Raw genomic sequence first — 5,209 nt, forward strand, 5'->3', positions numbered from 1 at the left:
CCTGTGGCACAGAGAGAGAGAGGGCCAGGGGGATGGGGTCCAGTCTCCCCTCTCAGGCACATGTGGTCCTCTCTGTTCTGGAACAGTTAGTAGGAGGGTTGTTTGGTTTGGGGGTAAGGATGCAAGTCTACTTGCTTAGTCCCGAAAGGATATCCCAGAATATGTCTGTGTGTATATGTGGGCAGCAGCATGGTCTGTGGAGAAAGGCTTGGGATGACCGAACTATCTTCAGACATAGCTGGGATTCCAGGGGACCCAGGCCACATCTAGGCAGGCCGGAACTCAGGATGTCCTGGCGTGCTCAGGGCATACCTCTGGCCCAGTGAGGAGGTAGGGAAGCTGCGAGGCAGCTGCCACTCTTGCTACCCGAGCCTCCCACACGCCTCCTACTGTCCCTAGGCCCCCACTCTTGAGGTCCCACAATGCTCCTATTGTGCATAGTCTGCCCCTGCAGGGAGCAGCTCAGTGCCCAGGGTCCACGCAGGGCCCTGAATCCTGGGTGCAGCTGGGTAGGTAGAAGAGCAGTGGTCAGACTCACATGGAACTCGGAGAATCCTAGAGTCTGGCAGTCAGGGAAGCTTAGAAAAATAAAATCCTCGAGTTAGAGGACCACGGGTGCCGAGGCTCCAGGCCGCCTGGACCGAAGGGACGGCCCGGCTCCGCAGCGGCTCTCCCTCACCTTTTATGTTTTCATCCTAACGTTATCCTTGCTCCACCTGACTCGCCCAGATTTCTCATCTTCCATTGATCTGCTAGCGACCCTGGTGCTGTGTGGGCAAATTTCCTCTTGTTCATCTGGGGCTGGTTTTACTTTAAAACTAGAGCCTGATTTGCTTCTCGCAACATTGAACTGCAAATAACGTGTGTTGGTATGAGAAAGTTAGAATGACTTTTTTTTTTTTCAAGTGACTGGTTAATACTATGACCAGAACAAGAGTTTAATAGTTCATTAGCAACAAATACGGTATGGTTCCACTTATATTCAGTACCTAGAGTGGTCAAATACAGAAATAGAAAGTAGAATGGTGGTTGCCAGGGGCTGGGGCGGGGGGAGGGGTAGGAAATTGGGAGTGAGTGCCCAAAGGTACAGAGTTTTGGGGGCAATAACAATGTTCTAAATGAAATAGTGGTAATGTTTGCATAACTCCGAATGTACTAAAAACCACTGAACTGCATACTTTAAAAGGCTGAATTTTACGGCATGTGAATTATATCTTCAAGCTGTTATTTAAAAAGTTATACCTGCCTTTGTTATAAATTCAAACCATAATGACCTGTAAAAGGTGAATCTGCCATACCCCACAATCTCACTCCCAGAATTCGCCACCGATAGCATTTGGGCAGGCGTCCTTTCTTCCCGATGTCTTACAATTCCATGTACACGCACATGTAAATGTTTAGATACCTAAATATACATGACATACAGGTGTGTGATACTGTGTTTTGCAAAAATGGGATCCCATTATACCTGTTTTTCCGCAGCTTGCATTTTTCACTTTTTTCGCCTCTTTTGAGGATATAGTTCCATGACATCCTTTTTAACAGCTGTGTGTTTTTCTATTTTCAGCTGTGTCGAAACTGAATGACACAGTCCTTTGCTAATGAACATTTAGGTTGTTCTCAGTGCTTTGCTGCGAGCAAACAATGAACATCTTTGTATGAACATTCGGGGCCCCCAGGATAGTTATTTTGGAGGACAGAATCCTAGAAATGGGCCTGCTGCATCACAGTGTGGGCAAATGCCCACCTTTAACTGATGTTGACATTAAACCTTGGACAGGTGACATTCTTGTCCAGGGTCTTTCAGCAAGTCAGTGGCATAGAGAATAAGTGGTGGGTGACATGGGGCTTCCAGGTACTGCCTTCCACCCCCAGGAACACACGTGCACACATGGACTTCAGGCTCTGAGAAATAAGCAGCCCACCAACCTTCTTTTGAACAGGTGCAGAGTCAGGTGGACTCAACAGCTAGAGGTTGTCTGGGCAATGATGAAATTAGTTTTTCCCACTTCCTCTTCAGGCCCCCTTCGTGGTGGTTCCTCTCCCTCTCATCTTTCTGTAATCTATCTTGAGATATCTGTGTGAAATAAAGGTAAACCACAGGTCTTGGTTATTCATTCACTCGTTCATTCCCAGTGATCTTTCTTTGTTAACTTTCTCCCACCCCCAGAGGTTCTGTTTTTTGCTTCCTGCCTTTGTCCCTCCCTCCTTCACAGCCCTCCTACAAAGCAGGTTGGCGGGAGGAATGGTAAATGGAAAGCATGGCAAGAGACCCCAATTAGTCGGGGGCATCCTCCGGATGCCTGCTGCTCCTTGGGCTTCCTTTCCCCTTGCCCCTTATCATGTTGGACAGAGAAGCGAGGAGACTGTCTCGCTCACCAGACTAGCTAGCACTTACCTGCTGGAATCCTGCCCTCCTACTGGGATTCCTGCAGCTGTTACCTGCAATAAATTAGAAAGGATTCAAACTCTACCTCCCATGGCATCTCTCACTGGCTCACATTCAGCTCGCTCTCTTGAGGGATAGGTATTATTCAGCTCAAATGTCCTCACCCTAAGCAGGTCTTCCCTGGCCACCCTGTTGCCTAGTCTCTACTACAGTGCCTTGCTTTACTTTCTTCTGACTGCCTCCCTCCATCTGAAATGATCTTTGTTGATTCGTTGACGTGTTTCCTGCCTGTCTTCCCAACTAGAACGTAGGTTCCACAAGGGCAGAAACCCTGTCTAGTTCGCCCCGTGAGCAACGACGAGGCAGCAGGTGCTCAGGAAGCATTTGTTGAATCATGTTTGAATATAAATGCCTGCGCAACGTCTGGAAGGCTGTTTCAATCTGACAGCTGGAGCTGCTGCTACCTCGGAGGGTACTGGGACTGAGACATGCAGGCAAGCAGGAACGTTAGCTTTATTTTATTTTTAAATTTTAGATAAGGAGAATGTACTCACTTCTCAATTGACAGTTAAACAAACAAACAAACAAACACACTGAATGAAAGGTCCAAAGCCCTCCATCCTAATCCTGAAATTATGGCATGATTTTGGGCCAGTGACTTGCCTAGCCGTCTGTGGCTTCTGACCTCACCTGTAAACACAGCCCCACCTCCCGCTTGAATCCAGATTTACAGTCTGCACAGCATTTTTCCATCTATTATCTCACCTGATTACCCACAACTGGCAAAACAAAGATTATCCCGATTTTACAGGGTAGGAAATCGGGGTTCAAAGCAGTGAGTTGTCTGGCCTGCGGTCACACAGGCCCTTACTTCCTATCATGGTGAGCTGACTCAGAAATGAGCTTATAAAACCCACAAATGGCTAATGGGGGCCCAGAAGGCTGTGTGTAAGCTATTATTATGGCAATGGGGATCAAGGTCAGTTCTGGAGCTGTCTTCAGGGTCCTGAAGAGAGCCCCTCTGGCTGGTGAGGAGAGGGATATAATCCCTCCTGGGTTTTAACAAAAGAGTCCTGTTGGCCCTTGAAGGCCAAGGTGGGTCTGGTATTAGGGTCCTGAGGCCAAGTTCTTGATGAAATGAGAGCACCTGGAAACCTTCTTTCCTGAAGTTGCTTTCCCTCAGAGGACAGGGAAGGTAGGAGGTGGCTGCGCAGGCTTGTGAGGGGCCAGGAGGGCTGGCCAGGAAGCTGGGCATGGTAGCCCTTTCCTGGGTAGCCTGAGTCCACATTCGGGGCCTACAGGGTGGCCTTCCAGCCTCAAACAGAACCAAAGTGTGAGGCTGACCCCAGGCTGGCAAGCTGGGATCCCTGGCCCTGGGTCATCATTGTATCCTGGACTGGGACTCAGTGGACCTTTGAGGACGTGGGATTCTCCAAGTTGGCCTCTCTCCTCAATAATTTACTCAAAAAGGCCCAGGTGACAAGCTAGGTATGAAATGTTTTCAATTCATTTTACTTGTTTACTAGGTACCAGATATCGATAGTTAACATTTATGGGTGATGACTAAAGGTCAGGGTACATTACATCTTAATCCTCTCAGCCACCTTGTAAAGAAATTATCCCCATTTCTAAGACGTAGAAGCTGAGATTCAGGGCAGCTCAAGTTCACATGTCTAGGCAAGGATTCGAACCTGGGTCTATATGACTCCCAAACCCTTATTCTTTCCATACCCCCTGGCCCCCTAGGGCTGAGGGGTGACACAGATGACTAAGACCCTGCTCCTTCTCCTGTGGGGTGGGGCAACAGACATATCCAGCTAACTATTGCAGGGCTCAGAGTGATATCACTGCCAAGGCGGCTGGCAGCCGGCCAGCCGTGTGGAAGGCTGATTCATCTCCTGGAGGAGGAAAGGCCTCTGGGGAGGGGTCGCAGACCCAAGTTTTAAAGGGGGAGCAGATGGAGAGTAAAGCTGGGGAAGATCCAGGGCAGACCCCCCAATGCCCTGCCAGACAAGGGCCTGCTTCCCATAGGTCCTTCCCAAAGGAGCCCAACCCAGGAGAGGCAGGAGAGGCGCCCCAGTGGGGAGCAGCGGGGAGATCCCCGAGCCCACACAGTGGGTCAAGAGACCTTTGTAGGACAAATGGTCAGGCTCGACACATCTCTGAGTGGGGAGCATGGAGCATCTCTGGCAGGCTTCGGGGAGAGGGGCTGGGGAAGACAGAACTACCTGGAGGTCAGGGGCGTTCGGGAGTGGTGAGACAGAGTGAAGGAAGCTGGTGGCCGTGTGGGGGTGCTTCGGGTTCTGCAGGGAACTGCCTCATTGGCCTGGGGTGGGGGGATGCCTCTCCAAAGTTTCAGGCAAGGGAGGTGGGTGGGTTTAGAGAAGTCAGTGTGGGGGATTTGCAGGTCGTCAGGGCAAAGAGTGGGAAGAAGTCAGGATGGGAGGAAGAGGAGAGTTCCTGGTGGGCAGCATGGTAGAGGTGGTGGGTGGAGGAAGTCATTGTGAAGAGGGGCTAGTCTGCGGTCGGTGAGGGGTTAACGGGCTGTCCCAGTGTTCTTGGAGGGGTCACCGTGGGGAAGGGGTCACTGGGGGTCGCCGAGGAGGGGGGCAGTAGACTGCCGGGCTCGTGTGTGTGTGTGTGTGTGTGGGGGGGGGGGGGTCCGCGTCTGGGGGCGGAGCCGCCGCTGGGTGGGGCGCCAGGCCGCCGCCCCCTCCCCGCTCCCCGGCAGCGGCGGGCGGGGACCGAGGCCAGCCGGACGCCGGCGCCCGCGGCCGGCCCAGAGAGACGGGAGCAGGCGGCGGCGAGTAGGCGGCGGCC

The sequence above is a fragment of the Rousettus aegyptiacus genome, unplaced genomic scaffold (assembly GCF_014176215.1).
Source record: "Rousettus aegyptiacus isolate mRouAeg1 unplaced genomic scaffold, mRouAeg1.p scaffold_m13_p_2, whole genome shotgun sequence".
NCBI classification, from domain to species: Eukaryota; Metazoa; Chordata; class Mammalia; order Chiroptera; family Pteropodidae; genus Rousettus; species Rousettus aegyptiacus.